This window comes from Hypanus sabinus, chromosome 5 (genome assembly GCF_030144855.1).
Source record: "Hypanus sabinus isolate sHypSab1 chromosome 5, sHypSab1.hap1, whole genome shotgun sequence".
In the NCBI taxonomy this organism is placed as follows: Eukaryota; Metazoa; Chordata; class Chondrichthyes; order Myliobatiformes; family Dasyatidae; genus Hypanus; species Hypanus sabinus.
The window spans coordinates 127,488,644-127,505,954 of NC_082710.1; the positions used below are offsets into that span (position 1 = coordinate 127,488,644).

Genomic DNA, 17,311 nt, shown 5'->3' on the forward strand with positions numbered 1-17,311 from the left:
TCCTGATCATTAGAAATGCAGGGGTGGGCTGTTGACCATGCCCCACCCAGAACATCACAATATCAAAATAGACAACATCTACAAACCCCAAAGAGCCAAAGAAATGTGGGCCAATAGAATTCAAAGGTCAACTGCAAGAGTGGCCAATCAGGACTGAGCACTCTGAGAGAGAAACACCAACAAATGCACATTTTTGTCTTCTATTCATACTATTCCAGAAAAGAAATGGAGACAAAATATATTATTTTAATATCTTATTTGTTTCTTTCTTTGGTCTATCATCCTGAGTTGAGATTGATCCTGACATCTGCCCCTTATTCTTGCGACATAGGTTTACACCTCTATGCTGCTTTGACATTTCATACTGACACTCAACACACACAGTGGATCATTCACAGAATATTATTCATTAACGGATATTCACATTTTGTTACTTTCCATGGAGAAAGAAATACAGAAGCTCCTGCAGCTACATCATGAAGAAATGTCCACTGTATCTTGGTGAATGATGCATTTTGCAGTGCGTGTGTGTGTGTAAGTATCATAAAGCCTTTTGATTCATTGTGTTCAGATTTGAATTCTGTTAATAACTCCCATGAAGAACAGAAATGTATTAAAGTGAATGATTGTAACAATTTCTATAAATAAAAGAAGTTTAGCAAGAACGAGAGAATTAACTAACATCTCCTGGCTTAAGACTAACAGTTGAAACAAAAAAAAAGCATCTAACATGGGATCTATTAAGAGAAGAAGGTGGTAATCAGTTATTTGTACTTAATAATTAAATAGCAGTAATCAATCAGTTATATTAATGGTCAGTTACATTTTTATGCCCAGCCTCCAAGATTTGGGGATTCATTTTTTTGACTCTCTGGAGAGAATTGCTTGTGAGAAACTTGATAAAAATCTTTGAAAGTGTAAGCCACGGATAGACTTAATATAAGCAGCTTCAAGAGCCTGGTGTGAAAGTACAGCATTATGTTGATAACATTTTAGGGAAATAAATCAGAACTTCATTGTTTTATGTGCCAATGACTAGGAATTTCAGGCATTTCAAAAAGCCACTTGATTATAAAGTGAGGAGAACTGTGATGTGAATGCTCACAGATGGTTCGGGGGAAAACACGTCGGGAGAGCCAGATGCACTTTCAGTCATCCAACTTTTATAAATGTTTAAGATGAATGATAATTTTTGAGACAGTTTCTTTTACTATTAGGAACTGAGTTCAAAGTCAAAGTTGAATTTATTGTCAGATAAAAAAGTGCAAATATACTCTGTGTTCCTCCTGTACCTGATAAAGTGGCCGTTAAGTGTACATTCATGGTCTTCTGTTGCTGCAGCCCATCGACTTCAAGGTTTGAGGTGCTGTGTGTTCATAGATGCTCTTCTGCACACCACTGTTGTAATGCCTAGTTACTGTTGCTTTCCTATCAAATTGAACCAGTCTGGACATTCTCCTTTGACCTCTCTCATTAACAAGGCGATTTCTCACACAGAACTACCACTCACTGGCTACTTTCTGTTTTTCACACCGTTTTCCGTAAACTCTACTGATTTATGCATGATAGTCCCAGGAGATAAGCAGTTTCTCAGACCTGCTACTTCTTAAATCTGACACTAACAATCATTCCATGGTCAAAGTGACTGATATCAACTTCCTTACCCATTCTGATGCTTGGTCTGAGCAACAACTGAACCTGTTGAAGATGTTTGCATGCTTTTTATGCAGTGAGTTGCAGCCACGTATTTGATACTTGCATTAATGAGCTGGAGTGCTGGTGTGCCTAATAAAATGGCCACTGAGTGCATGTGCAAGTGCAGTGAAAAACACACTTCCAATAGTACCACAGTTGGCCGTGTACTTTCATAAATAAAATTCTTCTGTAAGAAGCCTGCATTGTCTGTGGGATTCCAATGAAACTCTAGATTGCTACTGGAGTATGCACCATGACCTATGGAATCACCTTGAATTGGACACTGAGGAACCAAACAGCCAGGAGTTACTGCAGGATATTTAGGATACACAGTGATTGATTATAGTGCACCTCTGAGCTCAAAATATTTCCCTGCACTTCCAGTTCTCTCTGGTCTTCCCCTCTTCTACACTCCAGAAAATGCCAGGGTCACTAGTAAACTCAAGCGCAGGAATCACAGAGATTTCGGCAATTGAAACAAAACCAAGGATTTATTACAGAAATTAACCAGGAAAGCTAACACGAATGCAGGCAGACTATTCAGAATCTTGAAGAACTGAAATCACTCACAATACGCAGAAGACCTCAATCACAGTTACACCAGACAAAGATCCACAACAACTAAGCAAAGCAGTGTTGCCAAGCCCTCCCGAAACACACCCTGGAGAATGTAGAAATTCGGAACTAACCAGACAGCCCCAGTGTCCAGACAAAACAGTAACTCCCAACTGCAATGCAAAACATTGAAAATCCTGTGTTAATTCAATTACCCCAATTGAATAAAAGTGATAAATAGAAAGAGAGCTTAACAATCCCCATGATACCAAATGAGACCCCTGTAAAACAAGGTGAAGACACAGAGCCAGTCCAAAGACAATTAGACACAAAAGGTGAACAACCTAAGGAACACTGTACGCCCACAAGATGACAGTGAGAAAAGGCAATCCACAAACTAATTGACAAAATAATCTCTTTTTGTTTTTTTTAAAAAAAAGCCCCTAGTTGTGACAAAAAAAATAATAACCCACTTTCTGTTCAACTCTAACCAGAGTCTCTAACCGGTTTCCTCCTATTACCCAACTAGTTTAACTCAGCCCTACTCTTCCCCTTCAAACCTGTTGATTTCTGATCAGTGTGAACAGTTAGTCTAATCAATGTAAACAAGGAAAATACATCAGGGCACTTGGACTATCTACTAGACAGAACCCCATTTATGTAAAATGAAACAGGGATTAAGAGATTATTGCCTTTTATACCATGACTAGTTTACAAGATGAGGATACAATGAGTATATGAATTCTTGTGCTTGTTACAACATGTCAGTTGTGGAACAATCACCTCTTGAGGAAGTCAAATGGAAATGATTCATTTAGATATGATGCTCACTTATTTAGAAATTATTTAGATTTATTACGCAAACTCCCAATGCAAAGTCATGGAAGTAGAATTTACTTCAGATTTTGTTTTTAATTTTGTAGCTAAAGAAGACCAAGTTGATTTATCATTTCTTTACAAACAAAATGTTTTCCCAGAACAATTACTTGCAAACCAAACCCAGGAATATCTATTTCAACTTATCTAGTGAAACAGGATTTGCAAACAACCTTCCGAGGATAAGTGTTCATAATATCATAGAATTTTGTGTACAGTTTTAAAGAGATGAACTTAAGCCCAAAAATAAAGTCTCAAACAAAATGGATATGAAAGGTAAATTTGTCTGAGGCAGATTGAAATAATTAAGTATGATTATATATGAAAGATATGATAGCAGATTACCAGCAGCAGCAGCTCATTTTGAAGAAAAATATTTTATAGTTCTTAAAGAATTGAGTAACAAAGAAATTTTCCACCCACAACTATCTAAATAAAAAAAATTGTGCTATAAGAAAAAAAGGCAAAATTACAAATAACTATAGTAGTTCTCAGCACTGCGAGAATTCTAGACACCAGCAAAAAGATTTCTAAAACTTGAAACCAAGAGAAATGTAGAGTTTAGTGATAGCCTAGCATGAACCAAAAAAAAGCCAAATTGTTGGAGCTTCTGAAACCGCATCAAAAAGATGATAGCAAAATAAAACATGATCCCTTAGAAGTTAGAAGAAATAGTAAAAATAGTTACATTTGGGAAACACAAGGATGGTGCTCGGACTGGAAGACCTGATTTATGAGGAAAGATTGAATAGGTTAGGACATTGTTTCTTGGAACACAGAAGAATGAGAGGAGATTTGATAGAGTTATGCAAAACAATGAGGGGTATAGATAGGGTAAATGCAAGCAGCCTTTTTCCACTGAGGTTGGGCGAGACTACAACCAGAGGCCATGGGTTATGTGTGAAAGGCAAGAAGTTTAAGGGGAGCATGAGGGCTGTGAGAGTATAGATTGTGCTGCCTGTACAAGTGGAGCATGCAAGCTTGATTTAAACGTTTAAGAGAAGTTTGGATACGTACATGGATGGTAAGGGTATGAAGTCCTGGTGCAGGTCGATGGGAGTAGGTTATTTATCATGGACTAGATTGGCTGAAGGGCTTGTTTCTGTACTGTACTTTTCTATGACTCTCTGACTTTATGATAACAGGTGAGGGAGTGTTTCAGGAAAGAGAAATAGATCTAAATCTAATGTTTCAGTTTAAAACCCCTTTATTAGTACTAATTCGGTCAAATGCAAATGACAGACACATTAACCGAATATGTACTGTATGTGCTTTCTTAAATACTTGTGAGCCATTGAGCATCCAGATGCAGGATTTGGACCCCAGATATTGATATTTCCTTTCCTCCCACAGTTCTGCTCGATCCACTGAGTTCCATCCGCAAACTGTTTTTGCTCCAGATTTGCAGTGTCCTTTTTAAGTGCCTTCACTAAACAAGTGATTAAATGCATACCAAAAGAATAGGTAACCAAGGAGCAAGACAAAGTGAAGAATTTTAAATAATAATCGTTATTATTTAATCATAAAGAGAATGCCCTTGGGAAACTATAGAATTAAGGATGAACATATAGAGCAAAGGTTCCCAATCGATGGTCCATGGACCACTTACTTAATGGTATTGGTCTATGGTATAAAAAAGGTTGCAAACCACTGTTATAGAATCAAGATTATGAATGGAAAATGATGGAGATGGGGTGAGAGAGTAAAGACTACAGCAAGTGGTGGATACAGCCCAATTCAGCACAGCAAATCCCTCTCAACATTGAGTATATTCACATGGAGCAATGCCACAAGAAAGCAGCATCCATCAGCAAACACCCCCTCTTCTCAATTCTTCTATCAGGCAGTAGGTACAGAAGCCTTAGGTCCTACACCACCAAGTTCAGGAACAGTTATTACTCTGCAACCATCAGGCTCCTGAACCAACATAGATAGCTTCATTCATTATTACTCTGAGCTGTTTCTATGATCTATAGTTTCACTTTCAAGGACTCTTTACAACTTATGTGCCCAGTATTTTTATTAATTTATCTTCACTGTTTGTCTTCTTTTGCACCTTGGCTGTTTGCCTGTCAACTCTGTTTATATATAAAGTTTGAAGTTCAAAGTTCAAAGCTAGTTGTTTATCAAAGTATGGATAGGTCACCATATACTATTCTGAAATTCATTTTCTTGCAAACATTCACAGTAGAAAAATAAATACAATAGAATGATTGAAAAATTGCGCACAAAGACTGAACAAAACATATAATAATAAGAAAAAAATAAGAAAAATAAATAATATTGAGAAGGTGAGTTATAGAATTCTTGGAAGTTAGTCCACAGGTTTGTAATCAGTTCAGTTTTGAGCTGAGTGAAGTTATCCATGCTGGTTCAGGAGTCTGAAGGTTGAAGGGTAACTATTCTTGAACTTGATGGTGTGGAACATATTGACTCCTGTACCTCCTTCACACAGCAGCAAGAAGAAAATGTAACTTTGATGGCGGGGGTCTTTGATAATGAATGCCTCTTTCCTGTGGCAGCACTCCTTGGAGTTGTGCTCAATGGTGGGGAGGGCTTTTCCTATGATAGACAGGATGGTATCCATTACTTTTTGTCAGCACTGCCATTCAAGGGCATTGCTGATTCCATACCAGGCTGTGATGCAACCAGTCAGGATAACTCCACTGTGCATCTGTGTAAACTTCTAAGAAAGCAGAGGCGCAGCCAAGCAATAGCACTTATGCTTTGGTCCCAGAATCCAGTATATTTTCTGAAATGATAGTGTCAAGTGCTTTGGTCTTACTGATCTCTCCACCTCCAATCCCTCATGAGGAATGGCTCATGGATCTCTGGTTTCTTCTTCCTGTAAGCAATAATCAGCTCTTTGATTTTGCTGACATTAAGCAAGAGGTTGCTGTGGAATCATTCAACCGGATCGCCAATCTCCCTCAAAAAGTCTATTGTACTTCTTTCTTACCCTGTAAATGCCTTCAAGAAAAATAATCTCTAAATAGTACATGGTAACATATACTGTACATATATTAATAATACATTTACTTTGAACAATATGGTACTTCATTGAGCTCGCATTAGGAGCACAGGATGCAGTTTTTGTCTCTGAATCTCGGAAAGGATGCACCAGCCTTGCAGTAATAATTCGTGAGACTGATTTGTGGAATGAAATGATTGTTATCTGAGGAAAGATGGTGTGGAATGAGACTATACTCATGTGTTTTGGAAGTTTGCAAAGTGATCACAGTGAAATCTATATGATTAAGAGGGGCTTTACAGCACTGATATGTTGAGGATATTTTTCATGCTGTGATTAACAAGAATCAGACAGGATTGTCCCTGGATTATTGTTTAGCAATTTCCTATTTTAGCAATATGAGTCTTCAGAGTTTTCCCTCTCAGGTAGCTGTGATTGCTAATTTTTTAATATTTTCAAGTCTAAGATCTAAGACAGGCAGCTGTGAACGTCAGGTCAGTGGATATATTTAAAGCAGAGGTTAATGGATTCATGATTAGTTAGGGCATAACGGGATATGGGGAGAATACAGAAGATTGAAGCTGAGAGGGAAATTAGATAACCATGATGAAATGGCAGAGCAGATTCAATACGCCAAATGGCCTAATTCCTTCCTATATCCTACAGTCTTATGCTCTTATTTTTTGGATCAGAACAGGTTGAAGAGTGGTGGGAATTAGACAGGAAAATAGAACCAAGGGAGCAGTGGAAAGGATGAGCAGAATCAAATTCCTGTGTGTCAATATCTCAGGGGATCTGATCTGGTCTTGGCACATGAAGAATGCCTGGCAGCAGTTCCACAGTGTTACGGGATTTGGTATGTCCAAAGACTCCTTACAAATTTCTGTTGATGTGCAGTGGAGAGCATTCTGACTGCTTGCATTACAACCTTGCAGGGAGCCTCTAATGGTCATGATCATAAGGCTAATAAGAGTTATAAACTCAGCCTGTCAGGACACTGGAGCGGGGACCCAATCGCAGACCGAGTACTGTGCACACTGTGATATTTATTGAGTAACAAACCCAGAGGGGCAACAAAGTCAGCACCAAAGTTCAGGCAGAGATCAAAAATTCCAGAGAAATCCAAAAAATCAGAATCAGGAAACAGACAGTGTCAAAAAATTGAACAATCAGGATAAATAGGCAAAATCAGGGTCAGCAAGCAGACAGGGCTGATACTCAGAAGGACAGAGTTTAGATATAAATGCTGGAAAAGGCTCAGGAAAACTCACTGGCACAATCTGGCAAAACACAGGTGAAAACACAGGACTGAAATACACTGAGCAATAAACAGAGAGGCAGATGATAGGTGGAGTACAGTGAGACACAGGTGGCAGCAATACAGGTAATATTGGGAAATAGGTGAGGGGTGGAGTAATCCGTGATACAGGGGCAAGAGTAGAGCAGGACAGGGTCAGGAGCACATGGGGTATAAAAACAAACAAGAGTACATGGCAATACAAAACCACAGACTGATGGCTAGGGGGAAACACATAACAAGATAGAGTTCAACTGGAGGTACTGACACTGCCAGTTCCGTCATGGACACAATCCTCTCCAACATCAAGGGTATCTTCAAGAGGTGGTAACTCAAGAGGGGAGCATCCAACATTAAGAATCCTCACTATTCAGGACATAGCGTCTTCTCATCAGGAAAAAGATACAGGAGTCTAAAGACACACACTCAACAGCTTGGGATCAGTTTCTTCCCCTCCACCATCAGATTTCTGAATGATCTATATGAACCCATGGACTGTTTTGTTATTCCTTTTTTTGCACTATGTACTTATTCTAGTCACTTATAGATTTTTATGTCTTTGCACTGTCCGGCTGCAACTAATTTCACATCTTATGTCAGTGATAATAAATCTGATTCCAATCTTGCTGCGGCTGCAAAAAAAACTGATCTTCACGTCATCTATATCCTGTGCATCCTCCAGGATCGGGGGTTCAGCTCAGAACTAACAGCCTTGAACTAACAACAAAATTGTTACAGAAACAGCAATAAAGAACTCTCCTACATCTGTGTGTGACAGCATTCCCGAGTCCCCACCTGGGACTTGCATGACTGACAGTACTGAAAACTGGGAGGAAGCTACTGACATAATGAAGGAAGCCCTGAACACCAACAGAGATGGAGGACTTTCATTGCAGTGGTGTAACGGGCAGTATGTAATATGCTGTGCATATATGCTTATAACAAAAGTGAACTTTATCTTATTGAATGGGCAGAGAAAATCTAATGGTGTATATAGAAGTTGATATGAAAGTTTTGCAAAAGTTTCTTGAAGGAGAGTAACAAAGCTTCTGGTTTGATGCAGACAAAAATGACAGTTAACTGTTCACTGGATTTATATGATCACTGACTTTTATACTCCTGTTAAATGGAAAATCTGAAATATATCGTAAAAAAACATGTTGGATATTATTTCTCCTGTTGAAAGTTCTACTTTTTTGATATAAACATAAGAACTGGAATGAAATCTGACTGTGGCAGCATGGGAGTCTTTGGGGGAGAACAGAAACTTTACCTTATAAACACACAAGGCATCAATCAAGAGGTTGAAACCTCACTGATCTTTTCTTTTCATATATTGTGTTTCACAGCCCAGGGGTCACAAAGCTAATAAGGTTGTATGCCATATTCACACTGGATCTGACATTGTTGAACTTACCACAATTCAGGTGTCAAACTAGGGGCAAATCCACTCATCCCTTGACTATATCTAACCATTGATTGTTGCTTTAAAGGACTCATTTTATTTGTAAGGAATACAAGACTTACTTTCAGGGAGTATTTCTGCAAGCTTTGCCAATTTCATTATAAAAAAGAGAAGCTAGCAATTTTCAGACAAAGAGATGGTGAATCCTGAGGTGTTACAGTGTGTTGATAAAATGAGCTATGGTATTGCATTAACTATATTGGCCTAATCAAAGTTAGCTTATCTTGGCTTTCTGCTGATCCCTGTTTTTAAGCTAATTTGCCAAAGCTATTTGAATAGACTTTGCAGCACCATTACTATACTACCTACATTACAGGACACTTGCTTTATTGACAGAAATAATGCATGTTTTACACTTTATGCAAACGAATGATGGTCGTGATGCAATGCTGAACTAGTTACCTCAATATGCTATTGATTTTCAAATTCTTATTATGATAATTGTACATAGTCATCATGTGTTGAACAGTAGCTTATTTCATAAAATGTGCTGCTTACAAGATACCACCAGCTATGTCTTTAGTTACAATATTGGACATAAAGAGACATGGATACAATTAACATTATTAAGGATGTGCCAGCTCTCAGCTGCCTAAGCAGACTGGTGTCTCATACTTTATATTATAATGTGCTTAACATCAACAGCGTTTATGTTTTAGTTTAACCACTTTCTGGCAGTGACTTTCTCAGAAGAGCACTAAAACAGAGCTTGTGCAATACTGCGCAGATCTTTGAAAGTGGGGGTGATCAGAAATTTGTCAGGAGTAAATATCTTGTTTGATTACTGTTGGAATAGAACTATTAATGAGTTCAAAATGCATTGAATGGCAAAGCACAGAGTTTCAGACTAAACTCAAATAAATGATTGATTGGGCACATTGTTCAGGGCCATGTTGGACAGACACACACAACAAAGGAATTAAATACATGGGACCGATACTTTTGTTGCCTGTAATGACGGAACTTAGTCATGATGAAGGATTTGTAAAGCCAGTGTGGGGCTCCTTTGGGAGTGGCCTCAATTGTTGGTGCTGCCCCTGTGGTGGATCATTGGAATTACAGGTTTGACTGCTGGGAACCATTAATTTGCAGGACTTAGAACCTGGAACTCAAGAACATTGTCTAAAATTTATCTTCTTACATAACTATGTTATTTTTTTCTTACTGGTCACTTTGAATGCTTGCGTAAGCATTTGCTCTTTGGCCCCAGAGGAACGGCTGTATCTATGTTAGGTTTGAATGACAATAAAACTTGATTTGATTTGATTTGATTTGAAGACCATGATCACCCACGTCATATGACTTAGGAAATGATGATAATGATGATTGTTAAGTGGCCTTCTACAAATGTAATAACTACCTTCCTTTTGGGATAATTTTATTTTTGGAGAACTTTCTTCTCAGAAGATTTCCAAACAGTGTGTTTAAAACTGCACAGTTAATTAATATATAAATATAATTCACCTGCATTTTCAAGGGTGTTGATTGCATGCAGAAATATCACAAATGGAAAGTGGATTATTACAATAGAAGCTAATGTGGGAAACTGTACAATACCTTAGTTTTCCTCATCAGCTTCTCACAGGGTGTGAATTTTAAAAAAGTAGAATCAGAATTACTCTCTTTGGGTAGTAGGGTGGAAAAACATCTCTACCAAAGGAGGTATAAGCACTCCTTCCCTCTGCTAGCCTGCAGGTTACCCATAGACATGATATAGCAACTGTTTAGCCCCTCCATCAGGGTCATGTGCAGCAATGGAAGCTGGTGGTGGATGGCTGTGTGAGCAGCCAGTGCATATCTCAAATCCTGGTTATGGGACCACTGATGCCAGGCAACCAATCTCTGATGAGTACTGATAATGGCTGGTGTCACCTGTTGTGTAAAGGACACTGCCCAGAAGAAGGCGATGGCAAATCACTTCTGTGGAAAAAATTGTCAAGAACAATCATGCTTAAGAGATCATGATTGCCAATGCCATATGATATAGCATATACAGCAATGATGTGAAATTTGGTGTTGTGCAATAGCAGTACAGTGCAAAGACACAAAATTCACTTTCAATTACATACCAATAAATAGTGCAAAATAAAAGTAATAATGAGGTGGCATTCATGAATAACTCAGATATATGTTTATAGATGGGAACAAGTTGTTTCTAAATAGTTAAGTGTGATGTGAGCTTTCAAGCTTTTGTACCTTGTCCCCATGGTAATGAGAAGCAGACATTTCCTGTATGGTGAAGATTCTCAGTTCTGCATCTCATTTTCTTTCAGAAAATTATTTACAAACTGAAATCAGTGCCCTGTCAGCTGATGAGCTGCTAAAAATACAGTATCTGTTACCTTTCTTTGGTGCTTATTCTCAGTAATTGAACCCTCACAGGATGAAGATGCAGGGATATTTATCCCAATGGCCTTTTTGTTCCTAATATAAGGTTCATTTTTTTTTAAATAATAAAGTTCGAAGTAAATTTTAATACCAATGTGCATATATGTCATCATATACAATCTTGAGAATAATTTTCCTGTGGGCATACTCAGCAAGTCTATACAATAGTAACTATAACAGGATCAATGAAAGCTCAACTAGAGTGCAGAAGACAACAGACTGTGTAAGTCCAAATGTAGATAAGTAGTAATAAATGATGACAACTTGAAATAACAAGATAAAGTGTCCTTAAAGCAAGATCATTGACTGTGGGAACACCACAATGATATTATCTCTTAAAATTATTAGGAAATTGAATCTTTTGCCCAGAAGTTGCTGTTGTTTCCACATGCCCTCATACTATGAATCAAGCATATAAACAGTTTATTTTATGTTTTAACACAATTTTGATCATTTCCCGTTTAAATCCTGTGTATTGTCAAACGGGACTGGGCACTCAAAGCAGAATTTAAACAATCTGTTATTTCTTAGAATATCATTAATATATGTGATATAGACCTTTCCCTTAGCTGAAGTTGGAAAGTAATCTGCTGACTGCTAACTTTGTTCAAAACTCCCTTTAAAACAAGCCTGTAGCTAGTCAATCAGGAGGTTTGAATTAAGAAGTCCCCATGGGCACATCAATATATGGCTGCCTGTCTAAGTTTTTAATATTTTGTATATTTCTTAACATCATCTCACAACACATGTCTTCGCTGTACAGAGCAGGCATACATATTGAGATCCTGTGATCTCTGAAAGGGAATCAGACATTCTTCACAGTACTTTGTGCCCACTCAGGGATTGGATTGGAACTACAATTCAGTGGCAGTACAGTGGAAATGACAGTTGCCACTTACAATGCATTTTCTCTCATCCAATACTTACCTCATTTCCACAGCAACTATTTCTGCAGTTGTTCTGGCTCTTCAATGCTTTGACACACTTACCTTGGTTCCCAGTGGCACAAACATGGCAGCTGTGCTATCTCAAGCCAGCTGCCATCATGAATCATGCCAGTTATGTCTTAATGCAGCAATTAATTTGTAAAGGTAGGCTTTTCCAGTTCTCTGGATTTTTGGATGTGTTAGTATCAAATACAAAACCTCTCCAAATAATACGCTTGGTGAGTTTGTCAGAAGCCCTTAGAAGCTATTACAGGTCACAATGCTATAAATTAAACAAGCAGTTCAGCATAAATTTCCATCAAAATGTTGTTGGTGTTCCTTCCTAGTTAGCAATAAGATGATGAGAACCTCAAGGATTCATGTCACAATTGCCAAGCATCAGTGAGGTGTAAATAACACAGGAATCAATTGGCTCTTCTTTCTATCCAAAAAAAAGATAGTAACACTTTGTTTTAGAAAATAGTTCAATGACAGATGGAGACATTGATATATTGGTACCACTAAACATAGCAGCATTCACAATATTTAAATCACTGAAGATATCCACTGAGAATATTGCTGGCTTGTAAAGTATCATTTTACACAGAAACAGGCAGTTGTCTCGCAATCATTCATGGAGAAGTAAGGCATTTCCAACTCCCATTGGGAGCAAATATCAACACATCTTTAGCTTTGTTCATACAGTCATCCTCATTCATATCAATCTTTTTGCTATTCGCACCGCTTTTGAAAGGAAAACAACAGTTGACTTTTGATTGCCCATCATAATCAAAAGCATTCTGAATTCCCTTCAGGGTGCAATATCAGCACATTACTAATTTTCATCATGCACTCAATTTCATGTAAAATTCATCGTTTGTAATTCTTTTTTCACACTGAGGACCATAAATAGTGAATGGTAGCAATGGGTTTACAGACTGATAATTCAGGAGCTGAATGATTACCTGAATAGCATAGGATGTGTTTAAGCTAGAGAGAGAGCAGGAAAAGTTCTGCAAGATGTCTCCCAGAACTGGGGGCCATTGAGTTAATCGGAGAGACTGGATGTGCTGGGACTGTTTCCCTGGAACAAAGGAAATTGAGGGACAAGCTTACAGCAATTTGTAAAATTATGAGACTGAATTGATAGTCTCAATCTTTTTCCCAGTGTAGGAGAGTCTAAAACAAGACAACACTTGTTTAAGGTGAGGGTGCAAACCTTTAAAGGGGTTCTGAAGGACATTTCACACAGATGATAACAAGTATATGGAAGAAGCTCAAAGTGGTAGAAGCAGGTACAGTTGAGGCATTTCAAAAACGGATAGGAAAGGTTGGAAGGACGTTGGTTAAATGTAGACAAATGAGATTGTCTTATATAGACATCTTGATTAGCCCGGACAAGTTAAGCCAAGGGGCATGTTTCCATGCATATAACTAGAAATCTATACATTTAATACAGGCTTTCCCAACCTATGGTCATGGACCTCTTGGTCAACGGTAGGAGTCCATGGCATAAAAATAGTTGGGAACCCCTGATCTAATGTAAATGGATTCCTGATGGTGGACATGGTCTCAAAGGGCTGAAATGTTTGCTTCCCTGCTCTATGAATCTACTTAAACTCATTCCAAAGAACAAGGAGAATCAAACAATGGGAAAGAAAATATATGTATGGAGCCTCATTCAGATCTTATGTTCTCATAGCTTCATAAAAGAACACTCATAGCATTTGCATCAGTGCACCTCATGCAGATACACAAGAAAGGATCATAAGACCATTAGACACAGGAGCAGAATTTGGCCATTTGGCTTATTGAGTCTGTCCAACCATTCAATCATGGGTAATTTATTATTCCTCTCAATCCCATTCTCCCTGTAATATTTATACCTTTACTAACTAAGAAACTATCAACCTCTACTTTAAATACAGTATACCCAATGACTTGGTTTCCACTCTTATTTGTGACAATGAATTCCACAGGTTCATCACACTCTGGCAAAAGGAATTTCTCCTCATCTCTATTCTGGATGTCCTTCTATACTGAGGTTATGTGCTCTGGTCCTAGATTCTCCAACTGTTGGAAATGTCCTCTCTTTGGCGGCTCTATCTAAGCCTTTCAATATTGGATCAGTTTCAATGAGATCCCCCTTATTCTTCCGAACTCCAGCGGGTATCGGTCCAGAGTCATTTAACGTTCCTTATATACTAACTCTATCACTCCTGAGATCATTCTCATGAATCCCCTCTGGACTCTCATCAATGCCAGCACATCCTTTCTTAAATGTGGGCCCCTATAACTGCTACAATTCTCTGAATTTTGGTCTGACAAGAAAATAAACTTCAAGGTATATGTTCACATATACAGTGGGTACTTTGATAATAAATTTTATTTTGACTTTGATCAATGTCTTATAAAGTCTCAACTTAAATCCTTGCTTTTATATTCTACAACCATGACCATACACTTCCCTACACTATTCCATCTCACACTTCATTGTCAATTCTTATAATCTATCTCAGTTCTTCTGCAGACTACCTGCTTCCTCAAGATTATCTGCCCCTCAACCTTTCTTTGTATCTTCAACAAGCTTGGCCACAAAGCCATCAATTCCATCATTCAGATCATCAATATATAATGTGATAAGTAGCGGTCCCCCAATACTGACTCTTGTAGAAAATCACTAGTCACCAGCAAGCAATTAGAAAAGGCTCTATTTATTCTCAATTTTTGCTTTCTGCTAGTCAGCCAATCTATCCATTTAGCTTTCTGTTGCATCTTATCTATTGAATTAATCCACACCCACCCAATCCAGTACACCCATTGGCTTCTCCCACCTTCCCTTCCAATCTCCATGAAAGGATTTGGCCTGAAATATCAACTGTTCATTCCTCTCCACAGATGCTACCAGATCTGCTGAGTCCCTCAGAATTTTGTGTGTGTTGTTTGAGGTTTCCTGCATCTACAGAATTTCTGTGTTTAAGTAGAGTTGGTGCCTCAATTCCCCAACATCTCAGATTGAATTCTGACTCCTGGTATTGTCTGATTAGATTTCTTCATTCCTTTTGCAATCACATGGAATTCCTCCAGGTTTTTCCATTTCTACCTACAGTATATTCCAAAGATATCTAGTGAATCAGGATATCTGACCACTGTAAGTCATAGCTAGGTTGTGTAGGTGAGTAATAGAAGGGAAATGAGCAGAATGTGAAGAGGATAAAAAAAAGGGTTTCGTGCCCATTTAGTGTAAATAGGTGTTCAGTGATTGGCATAGACATGATGGGTCAATTTCCATCAGGCATGTTTCTCTGACTCTCTGCAAGGATTGCACTTTCTGTAATATAGCAATAACTGCGATAAAATGGATAGTTACAAACATTCTACACTACGAACAACAAAGTCTGTCCCTTAGAATGGCTGTTTGTTTGGGGAGATTAGCTGGTAGTCTTTAGAGGACTGTTTGACAAAGACATCTATTTCATTGTCAGTGAAGTTGCCCATAAGTTCCTTGTGCTGATAAGGTCACTTTTCCACTGAAGTAAAGATAGAACAAGAATTTTCATTATAATATACCATCACTAGGCCTATTACTGTTATATTTCCTGTACACATTCAACACAACCTGTTTGGGCTGGAGGGAGGACTGGCCGACACAGGAGGAAGTGCTAGAATATACAGAGAAATCTTAATCAAGAGGAAGATCTACTGACAGCATGAAGAACAAGAGTTCGGTGGTTGGAAACCCAATTAGTGAGAATGCTGTTCTTGGACTACAGTTCAGCAATCAACACCATAATTCCCTTCAGGCTCGACAAGAAGCTTAGAGACCTTGGCCTTCACCCTGCCTTGTGTAGCTGGATCCTGGACTTCCTGTCAGATCACTGGCAGGTGATAAAAGTGGGATCCCTCACCTCTGCCTTTCTGACCATCAACACAGGAGCCCCTCAGGGCTGTGTACTAAGCCCCCTCCTTTACTCACTATATACCCATGACTGTGTCAGCACCCGCAGCTCCAATCTGCTAATTAAATTTGCTGACGACACTACACTGATTGGCCTAATCTCAAATAATAATGAGGCAGCCTACAGAGAAGAAGTCATCACCCTGACACAGCGGTGTCAAGAAAACAACATCTCCCTCAATGTCGCAAAAACAAAGGAGCTGGTTGTGGATTATGAGGAATGGAGACAGACTATCCCCTATTGACATCAATGAATCTGAGTTTGAATGGGTGAACAGCTTTAAGTTCCTTGGCAAAAACATCACCGAGGATCTTATGTGGTCTGTACGTACTGTCTGTGCGATGAAGAAGGCACACCATTGCCTCTTTCACCTCAGCCGGTTGAAGAAGTTTGTTACGTGCCCCTCAAATTCTAAGAACTTTCTACAGGGGCACAGTTGAGAGCATCCTGACTGGCTGCATCACTGTCTGGTATGGGAACTGTACCTCCCTCGATTGCAGGACTTTGCAGAGAGTGGTGCGGACAGACCAGTGCATCTGTAGATGTGAACTTAGAGACCTTGGCCTTCACCCTGCCTTGTGTAGGATACTATTCAGTACAGTTACAAAGACAGGTGTGTAAAAAAGTCCAAAGGATCATTAGGGACCTGAGTCACCCGAACCACAAACTGTTCCAACTGCTACTATCCAGGAAAAGGTATCACAGCATAAAAGCCAGGACCAGCAGGCTCTGGGACAGCTTCTTCCACCAGGCCAACAGGATGCTAAATTCATGCTGATGCAACTGAATTTCTATGTTATATTGACAGCCCTGTTGTAGATACTATTTATTATAAATTACTATAAATTGCACATTGCACATGTAGACAGAGACGCAACATAAAGATTTTTACTTCTCATGTATATGAAGTCAATTCAATCCAGTTCAATTCTTTTAGCAAGATGTTGGAGGAACTCAGCAGGTCAGGCAGCATCCACAGGGGCAAATGGACATTTGATGTTTTGTGTCGAAAGCCTTTATCTGAGTCTAGTACTGCTGAGTTCCTGCAGTTTCTCATCCATTGCTCTTGATTTCAGCATCAACAGCCTCTTCTATCTCCATTTTTCTACACAACTGCAAGGTTTCTTCATAGTACATTGACTGTAAAGGTGTTTTCCTCCTCTCTGCAACAGGAGTAAT

The 17,311-nt window shown here is 38.7% G+C and overlaps 1 long non-coding RNA gene across 1 annotated transcript in view; it reads left to right on the forward strand.

Moving 5' to 3' along the window:
- The first annotated feature begins 448 nt into the window (after nt 1–448).
- Nucleotides 449–17,311, forward strand: part of LOC132393762 (uncharacterized) — a 73,869-nt gene continuing 57,006 nt past the window's right edge. Inside the window, exon 1 of the long non-coding RNA XR_009512077.1 lies at nt 449–534. This is a non-coding gene — a long non-coding RNA (uncharacterized LOC132393762). The remainder of the gene's footprint in view (nt 535–17,311) is intronic.